Raw genomic sequence first — 10082 nt, 5'->3', positions numbered from 1 at the left:
GAGCTTCCTGGACTTCCTGGAAGTCTATTTCCTTTGCCAGACTGGGGGAGTTCTTCTTTATTATTGGTTCAGATAAGTTTCCCATTTGTTGCTCTTCCTCTTCCCCTTCTGGCAACTCTATAATTCAGATGTTGCAAGGTTTAAAAATGTTCTGGAAGTTCTTAAACCTCTCCTCATTTTTTTGAATTCTTGTTTCCTCATTCTTTTCTGTTTGGTTGTTTCTTTCTTTCTTCTGGTCCACTTCATTGATTTGAGTCCCAGTTTTCTTTCCACCACTGTTGGTTCCCTATGCATTTCTCCTCATTTCACTTAGTGTAGCCTTTATTTTCTCATCTAATCTGTGACCAAAATCAACCAGTTCTGTGAGCATTTTGACCACCAGTGTTTCGAATTGTGCACCTGATAGGTTGGCCATCTCTTGGTCACTTAAAAGTATTGGCTCTGGGGCTTTGATTTGTTCTCCTGTTTGAGCCATAATTTTTTGATCAGGTCATACCTGTTACATGTGAATGGCGGAGCCTTAGATGTTCACCCAGGTGGGACAACCCAGTCACTGGGTTGTAACACAGTTTGGATGAATGTGTCTATTTTAACTCCTTGGTTGTTGGACTTCTGTACAGTTCAATTTTCTGTCTATTCTGGCTGTGTTTTTGTTTCTAAATCTTTGTTGTCATTAATTTTGGTTGTGCAAGGAGGCACAATGTTTCCACCTATGCCTCCATGTTGGCCTGAAGTTTAATGGTACACTCCAAGTCTTACTGAAATCCTGCAGACAAGAGATTTAGGGCAGTGCACTTCCAACATTTCTCTCATGCATTACACAGAAGAATGATGCTGACTTGACATTTTACAATATGGCACAAAGATAGAGAAAGATATAGCATTACTATATTAAGTGGTAACAATGTATATATTTGAGAGAGATGGTAACCCAACATTTATTTATTGTAACTAAGAGTAAAAAATGATACAATCCACAAATAATTTATTAAACATCTATTAAGTGTTAATTTTAGGAAAAACTACCCAAAGAGTTGCCATTTTAATTAATTTAAAATTATATGCAAAAAAATTTAAATTTAAATAATTTTCTGGCCAAGATGGAGGTGTATGTAGATACACTTGCTTCCTTGCACAACCAAAAGAAGGACAGCAACAAATTTAAAAACAAAAAGTTACCAGAAGTGCCAGAAAAATGGAACTGTATGGAAGTCTGACAACCAAAGAGTTAATGAAGAAACATTCACCCACAGTGGTAGGAGAGGCAGAGATGGGCAACCAAGGCAGAAAGGATGAGCAATAAGGAAGCAGCTGGAGGACCAGGTGGAAGCAGCTTGAAGGTGGGCAAGGTGGCAGGTGGTGGAGAGGGTGGTCTCACATTCACATGCAGATAAACCAGGAGGAGCAACTTGAGAGTGAGACCAACCACCCAACCCAGGGTTCCAGTGCAGGAAAAGAAAGGCTCAAAACCTCTGTCTGGAAAAACCTACAAGAATTTCCTGTGGTGGGAGAAAGTCCCAGCCTCACAGGAATGTTTGTTGGAGAAACCCATGGGGTCCTAGAATGTACACAAAACCACCTACCTGGGAATTAGCACCAGAAGGGCACAGTTTGCATGTGGGTAGTGGGGGAAGTGACTGAAAGACAGCCAAGAGTTGACCAAGCAATATTGTTCCCTCTTGGACGCCTCAGGAACGTACAGCACTAAAATGCATCAAAGAGGGTTGTCGTGGCATGGTGAATACCTAAGGCTATGCCCCTTGACACAAAACAGACATGCTGGAACAAAATAAAAATACAGTCATCCCTCACTATATTATGGTTGACCTATTGTGCTTTCATTGTATCAATGTTTTTTTTTAAAGATTTTATTTATTTATCTTTAGAGAGGAAGGAGAGGAGAGAAACATCAATGTATGGTTGCCTTTCATGCATCCCCTGCTGGGAACTGGCCTGCAGGGAACCGGCCTGCAACCCAGGCATTTGCCCTGACTGGGAATTGAACTGTGATTCTCTGGTTCGCAGACCTGTGCTTAATCCACTGAGCTATACCAGCCAGGGCTGTATCAATGTTTTTAAAAAATATATCTAATTCTGTATCTCAAAGTTTTTGCTATATCATGGGATTTTGAGATATATAGGTATTTATATAATATTTATGACTTTAATTATTTTTGCCTAAAATTTAAAACAATATAAAAATATTAAAAAGTTAACTCCAACATATTAAAAGAATATTAAATGAAATAAAATACAGTATGTGTTTCATCAGCAGATGAATACTATACTATACACAATGGAAATGCAGTACCCTACTACCTCTTGCACAAGTTTGCCAACGTGAGATGGTACATGGCACACTATTGGCTGATGGAATGGAAGGCAACCAACCACAGCACTGTGTTCTGTATTCTGGGCACTGATTGGCTCAGTGACTGTAGCATCAGTCTTTTTGCTCTCCAGCACTGTGCCCATACATTCAGCATCTCTCCTTGTCCACTTCATATCGACATCTGATCACTGCACATAGTGTTTCTCTGTGGTGTTGTGTTTTGTGAAATTTTCCTAAAAGTTTGAATTTATTTCAAGCCCTACAATGCCACCCAAACATTCTGTGCCTTCTAAGGCTTCTGGCAGTGAACCCATGCACCAGAGGGATATGCTTACCATCAAAGAAAAAGTGGAACTTCTCAACATGTTAAAGGAAGGCAAAAGTTACATGGCTGTAGACCATCATTACAGGATCAATGAATCTACTGTTCCCTACATAAAGAAAGATGAGAAGAGTTCTGGCCAAGATGGAGGCATAGCTAGACACACTGTGCCTCCTTGCAAAACCAAAATAAAGACAACAAAAATTTAGAAGCAGAAACACAGCCAGAACAGACAGAAAATTGAACTGTATGGAATTCCAACAACCAAGGAGTTAAAAAAAACACATTCATCCAAACTGTGTTACAACCCAGCGACTGGGTTGTCCCACCCGGGTGAACACCTAAGCCTCCGCCCCTCACGATGTAACAGGCATGACAAGACAAAAAAAATGGCCCAAGTGGAAGAACAGAACAGAGCTCCAGAATAAATACAACTAAGCAACAAAAAGATAGTGCTTCTCCCACCAGATCAACCCCGCTCAGTGCCAGCAAGGGCTGGTTTGACAAATTTCAAAGACGTTTTGGACTCAAGAGCATTTCTCTGCATGGAGAAGCTGCCTCTGTAGATAAAAAGCAGTGCCAGAAACTCTTTATAACTATGTTCATCACTTGGACGACGAGATCAGTTATGCCTATGCCTTTAGTGGAAATAGAGGTTATGGCCCAGGGTGAAGATACTGCACCATCTGATGAAGCACCTGATGAAACGTCTGATGCATCACCTTCAGAAGAGCTGCAATGCTCTTCTTGGCTGTGCAGTATGTTCATCTCATCATCATCACCTTCATCACCAGTACTGCACAGCTACAAAACTCACAATCTTCATCATTCAAGTTGTAGTAAACTTCACTGGTGAGAACCCATATAGAATTTTATATGTTGTTAAAATTAAGAGTGTAGAAAGTGTTTAAGAGCGTATTAAATGTTAATTAAAGTGTGGAAAAGGTTTATAGGAGTGTGGGAAGGGTTTATAAAACCTTAAAATATATATAAATAATAAAATAAATATACCGCTGCTACTTTGAGGATTTTCACGTACCATGGGGATCTCTAGATCATAACTCCCATGGAAAGTGAGGGATCATTGTATGGCCCAAGTGAAAGAACAGATCAAAGCTCTAAAATAGAACTAAGGGAGGAACAGATAGCCAACCTAACAGATGCAGAGTTCAAAACACTGGTAATCAGGGTTCTCACAGAAATGGTTGAGTATGGTCACAAAATAGAGGAAGAAGTGAAGGCTACCAGAAGTGAAATAAAGAATTCAAAAAAATGAGGAGAGGCTTAGGAACCTCTGAGACAACTTTAAACATTCCAACCACTTAATCATAGGGGTGCCAGAAGGAGAAAAGGAAGAGCAAGAAATGGAAAACTTATGTGAACAAATAATGAAGTTAAACTTCCCTAATCTGGCAAAAGAAATAGACTTCCTGACAGTCCAGGAAGCTTGGTGAGTCCCAAAGAAGGTGGACCCAAGCAAGTGCACACCAAGGCACATCATAATTACATTACCCAAGAATAAAGATAAGGAGAGAATATACAAAGCAGTGAGAGAAAAGGAGACAGTTACCTACAAAGGAGTTCCCATAAGACTATCAGCTGCTTTTCCAAAGAAATCTTGCAAGCAACAAGGGGCCGGAAAGAAGTATTCCAAGTCATGGAAGGCAAGTACCTACATCCAAAATTATCCAGCAAAGCTATCATTTAGAATAGAAGAGCATAGAAAGTGCTTCCTAGATAAGGTCAAGTTAAAGGAGTTCACCATCACCAAACCCTTATTATATGAAATGTTAAAGGGACTTAGGAAAAGAAAAAGATCAAAATTGTGAACAGTAGTTAAATGACAACAAACTCACAATTCTCAACAACTGAACTTAAAGAAAACAAAAAGAAAAAACTAAATAAAAACTGGAACAGGAATAGAATCATAGATATGGAGATCACAGGGAGGGTTATCAGTGGGGAGGGGATAGGGTAAGAATGGGGAAAAAGGAACAGGGAATAAGAAGCATAAATTGTAGGTACAAAATAGACAGGGAGAGGTTAAGAATAGTGTAGAAAATGGAGTAGCCAAAGAACTTATATGTATGACTGGTGGACATGAACTAAGGGGAGGGTAATGCTGGTGGGGGTAGGAGGACGTGAAGAGCAGAGAAGAAAAAGGAGAGAAAAATGAGACAATGTAATAGCATAATAATAAAATATATTTAAAATAAATAATTGATTCAATATAGCATTTAAGTAATTAAATAATTTAATTAAATAATTTAAAATGAAATGCAAAAATAAGGTTGGGGAGAAAATTAAAATGTTTTTATCTAATTACTAAAGTGGGGAAATAAAAACAACATATTCAGGTAATAACAAAAATAACTATTGTGTTACACATTTTGTTGTTTTTTAAAGAAAATTCTTTTAAGTTTTTTTAAAGGTTTTATTTGCTTATTTTTTCCATGGAGGGGAAAGGAGAGAGAAGGAGGGAAAGAGAAATGTCAATGTGTGGTTGGCCCTCGTGTGCCCTGCCCTAGAGACCTGGCCTGCAACCCAGGCATGTGCTCTGACTGGGAATTGAATTGGCGACCCTTTCTGTTTCAGTCTGCCATTCAATTCACTGAGCCACACCAGTCAGGGCTGCATTATTATACATTTCAAGTTAGCAATGGGATTACTGTTTTTTGTTATTTGCTTGCAATAATATATTTTTAGAATTATTTTTAATGCTTCTAAATTCTAAAATAATTTTATCGTAATTTAGCGAAATTAAAGTCATGTTTACTTAACATATTTTCTGTTGCTACAGTTTTTAAAACTACTCTTTTGATGCAACATTATGTTATTGACATGAATTGTAATTTTTTTTGCCATTGTTCAACATTTAGTTTCTTTTGACACTCTTACAGAATGTCAAGTTCTAGGCATATAATCTTTTTATTGCTTAGATAGATGTGTTAGGATAATTTTCTAGAAATGGAAAACACAACTATTTTAAAAATTCTGGATATACATGACATTATTTTAATTCACTATTTATTTATATGACATGTCATCTATTATGTTCTGACATTTACATTTTGTAATTTAATTTTGTCTATCTTAAAATTAACATAATAAAGTATATTCTTCCTTTTACTAAATATATACACAAATCATATATGAGTATATATATATATATATATATATATATATATATATAAAATACTTTCCACACCTCTACATATATATTTTGTTTCTGTCACATCTTTCGAAGTTCCCATGGTTAGGATTTTTCTCTTGTTCATTTTTTCATCACACACAGTGACTAAACCAGAAATGTTCAATAAATAATATTAAATACATTAAAATTATATGACTATAAAATATGAAAAACAAAACAAATTCAGATTATTAGGATGGAAATATATGAAAGGAAACTTCTTGATCATTATATATTTGTACATCACTCATTATACATATATACATATATAGTAGTTTATTACACATTTATTTCCATTTTATTGCATCAGGAATCATAAAATGAACTATAAACTTTACTTCTACACTCAAATCTAAGATGAATAAGCATCTTGAAAAATTAAAACAATGTTTTAGATGGATTGGACTTCAACGCAATAAACTAAAATACAGAAAGCTTGTATTTAGCTGCTTCACAATCAGATTGAAGTGTTTCTACGAAAACCTTAATGGGCATACTCCTAACCTTTAAGAGACTTGTTCAGGCTTATAACATTAAACAAAGAGATGCTTTGCTTTAGTGTTATTGGTTCTTTCACTCAGAGATGAAGGAAGAGATACAAAATATGAGTACTTTCACCTTGAAATTTAATGTATGTGCCTCTGATCATTTCTGCTACAGGAAGGAATTATATTTCAAACTTACTTATCTGATAACCCTATAAACATTAAACTTTTATCTAAAAAAAACAAATAGATTTTCTAAATATAAAAATTGCAATCTTTTTCCTTTTGAGTTATTATCTATGAGTTCTTACTGTTAACTTTCAGAGATATCTAAATTTGCACACTCATTGCTTAGAACCTGATAATCCTATTGTGTATTTTAATAGTAAGCCATCCTTCAGTTCATGTAGAAGCAAATCCTGTATTATTTTCATTCTATTCCATTTCTTGTTACAGATGAAAAGAAATTTAAATTTTAAGGCCATCACTTTCTGTGGCTACCTGGTTTTGAATGGTATCAATATTTTGGAGGCACATAGTAGACCTTGTAGGTTCCTCCGTTCTTTTTAAGGAAATCTCAAGAACATGGGCATTTCTGTGGTAATTATTAAAACTCCAGCAAAGAGTTATTGAGCCATTTCTAAAATGTATAGATAAAGTCCAAAAATTACAGCAGGTGTAACTGAGAACCCAGAGCCCAGGAGATAATTTCCAAGACTGAAAAAAATCAGAAGAAACCAAATAGAAGAATATAAAGTGGTTAGACACAAAAAGACTGCGGAGAAAGTGAAATAAAAAGTGAGATACACGTGGGTGGCAGGTTATCTCAGAAGCAAAGCTTATGACTATACTCAGTTCCTATAGCTTCATTCTTTTGCAGTCAAGCCACCACCCATCTGCATAATGTTCAAAAAGGGGACAAAGCACATTTCTTCTAAATATATAAAAATAGAAACAATAGTTGAAATATTTTCTTACATAATATTTTAAAGTGAATAGATAAACACTTTTTTTTCACCTAAATTCAACCAGAAGATATCCACTAATAGAATAGTATATGCTTCCTCTTAGTCTCTGGAATATTGTATTTGAGTTTAATTCATTGATCACCAGCTTCATCTGATTATCCAAAAAGTAATAGCTTTATTTTTAGGTCTTATTTTCATCTTCTGTAGTGTGAACTTCCTCTTCAGCTAGTGTTATATTGTATTGTGTTCCTACACAATAGGAAAGTATGAAGTTTAGGTTAAAAAAAGAGTATTTGGCAACCGATTTATGTAAATTGAAGCAAATATGAGAGAAGGAGGAATGGAAGAAGTAAGGGAAATATATAAGATCTGTAAAAAGAGAGATACTTGTTATCACTATTCAAAGGTTATCATGTTAATTATCTTAGAGAGAAAAATTAAAGAGAGAGTAAGAAATATCATAGCTTATCTTTTTAAAAAATTAAATTTATTGGGGTGACGTTTAATAAGATCATGTGTGTATTTCTATGATATGTGATCTGTATATTGTACAGCCTTTTTCTTTTGTAATCAACTATTTATTAGGTGACTTCTTTATTTTTAAAATATTTAAAAATCTTACAACTTTACATCTGTGACATGGGTAAAGTTACAAACACATTTAAAGGTGAACATTTATGGTTTATGTGTATACATTCATCAATACACAACTACCCAGGAAGTGGCAAAGATTAAAGAGAAATTTTAAAAATATTTTCATATGTTTTAGAATGTATTTCCATATTTTGATGTTCTCCTTGATAGACTAAATATTAGAATAGCTTTAATAACACTCTTTAATCATATTAGTATTTTTTATTATTCAACACTGTAATTGGAGTAAAAGGCTACCTAATACTTAACAGGTCATATGAATCATTTTAAAAACAAATCCAATCTCAAAAGAAACTTATTAGATTAGTCTAAGAATTGAATCCTTATTAAGTTGAAGCTGAGCCTATTTTGTTTAGTGAATTATGAATTCAACATATTCTTGAGAAATAATATTTCCTGCAGTCTAATAAGCAAATCAAACCACTTCTTTTGTGTATAGATAAGCAAGAATTATCTGAGTCATGAAATCTCAGACAAATCTAACACTGAGAAAGTTCAGTTGGAATCATAATCTAATTATAAAATAATTTAAAACTTTTTTCAATACAGAAGCATTCTTATTATTATCAGAAGATTATCCAGAAACTATGTGTTGGAAGCTAATTCTGTAAAAGCCCCTCAGATGTCTTCCAAACAGGGGCAATAACACCTTTTCTTTTTTGTTGTTGTAATTGTTGTTCAAGTACAGTTTTTTATTTTGCATTATTATTTATAGATGTTTGTAAAGCAAATAGCATTGCAAGATAGAGGTAGTGCCTATTCTGAGACAAAGTTCAGAATTATTTGCTGTTAAATGTCTTTCTCTGAGGCAATGGTCAAACAGATCTGCTAGCAACTCCCTTGAAAAAATTGGGGTTTTCTAAACTCAGGGTCACTCAGCTATAATGTAAATCCACTTATGTGCAGCATCCACCTGAGTCTGCCTCTGCATCACCTTCATGGAGTTTGGGAGGGAAGGAGACAAATATGCACAAGATGCTCAAATTGCTTGCTGTGCTATGACTAATAAAGCTGTATTTCTGACCTAGGACTCTCCTGACATCTGCCAGTATGCATGATATTGTAGCAGGCCAACTTGTAGCTAATAACCAGCGTAAAATTTCAGACCCTTCAATTTATTGATAATGGGCAAAATTTAACCTTGGGATCATACAGATGGACATCTGACTTTAAGAGATTATATTTTGAGGCTTTGTCCTATTATGCTTACTTATGCATTCCCCACACAAACACACACAAAAGAATTCAATAGCATGCCATCTTCTTGGCTGGTGCATGTAATTGCTTCCAGTTCATCTACCCTGACAGAGCACCTACCTGAGGCCCACAGCTTTACCTGGGGCATAGGAGGTGCTCAATCTGTAAATAAAGAAATTTACCTAGTAGAACTCATCTTTTTAAGTTTTCATAATGTTTCCATAAACATGCTGTTTCTATAACATGTATGCTTCTGTGGACATGCATGTTTCCATAAACATGTATCTATGTGCGTTTCGGTGAGATTCTAGGGATCATTTTAACATATATTAAACTTGTGTTCATACTACAGTGTGAATGTAATTTCTGATTAGTACAGATAATTCCATTTATTCAGAGCAACTTGAGTCTAGTCTTGTACAACAACATATACATGTATCAACAGTAATTTTTGTGTTTTTTTTTCCAGTAGGAATGAAATTCACTTCTGAAAATCCGACAAAGGCTCATGTGATCTATTAGTCTGGGCTGCTCTCTGCAAAAGCCTGTCAACCTGCACCACACTGATCTCTGCAGCAGAAGGGTGTTAGGACTAAACCCTTCCCTGTGACCTCGTTCTCATGCCTCTTTAGAAGTACTTTAGTCCTCGATAATACATTTTTATAGTTTTATTTATTTATTTATTTATTTTTAATTATTTTATTGTTGTGCAATTACAACTGTCTGCATTTGCCCCCCACCACTTCCCCCAGCCCCAGCCAAACCCACCTCCCTCCCTTGCTTCCACCCTCCCCTTTGGTTTTGTCCATGTGTCCTTTATAGTAGTTCCCAAAAGCCCTTCTCCCCACTCTCCCTTTCCTCCTCTCCTCTGGTTAGTGTCAGATTGTTCTTAATTTCAATGACTCTGGTTATATTTCGCTTGCTTTTTTCT

This window comes from Artibeus jamaicensis, unplaced genomic scaffold (genome assembly GCF_021234435.1).
Source record: "Artibeus jamaicensis isolate MK-2021 breed Jamaican fruit bat unplaced genomic scaffold, CSHL_Jam_final scaffold_286, whole genome shotgun sequence".
Taxonomy (NCBI): Eukaryota; Metazoa; Chordata; class Mammalia; order Chiroptera; family Phyllostomidae; genus Artibeus; species Artibeus jamaicensis.
This window is presented reverse-complemented; position numbering follows the sequence as displayed.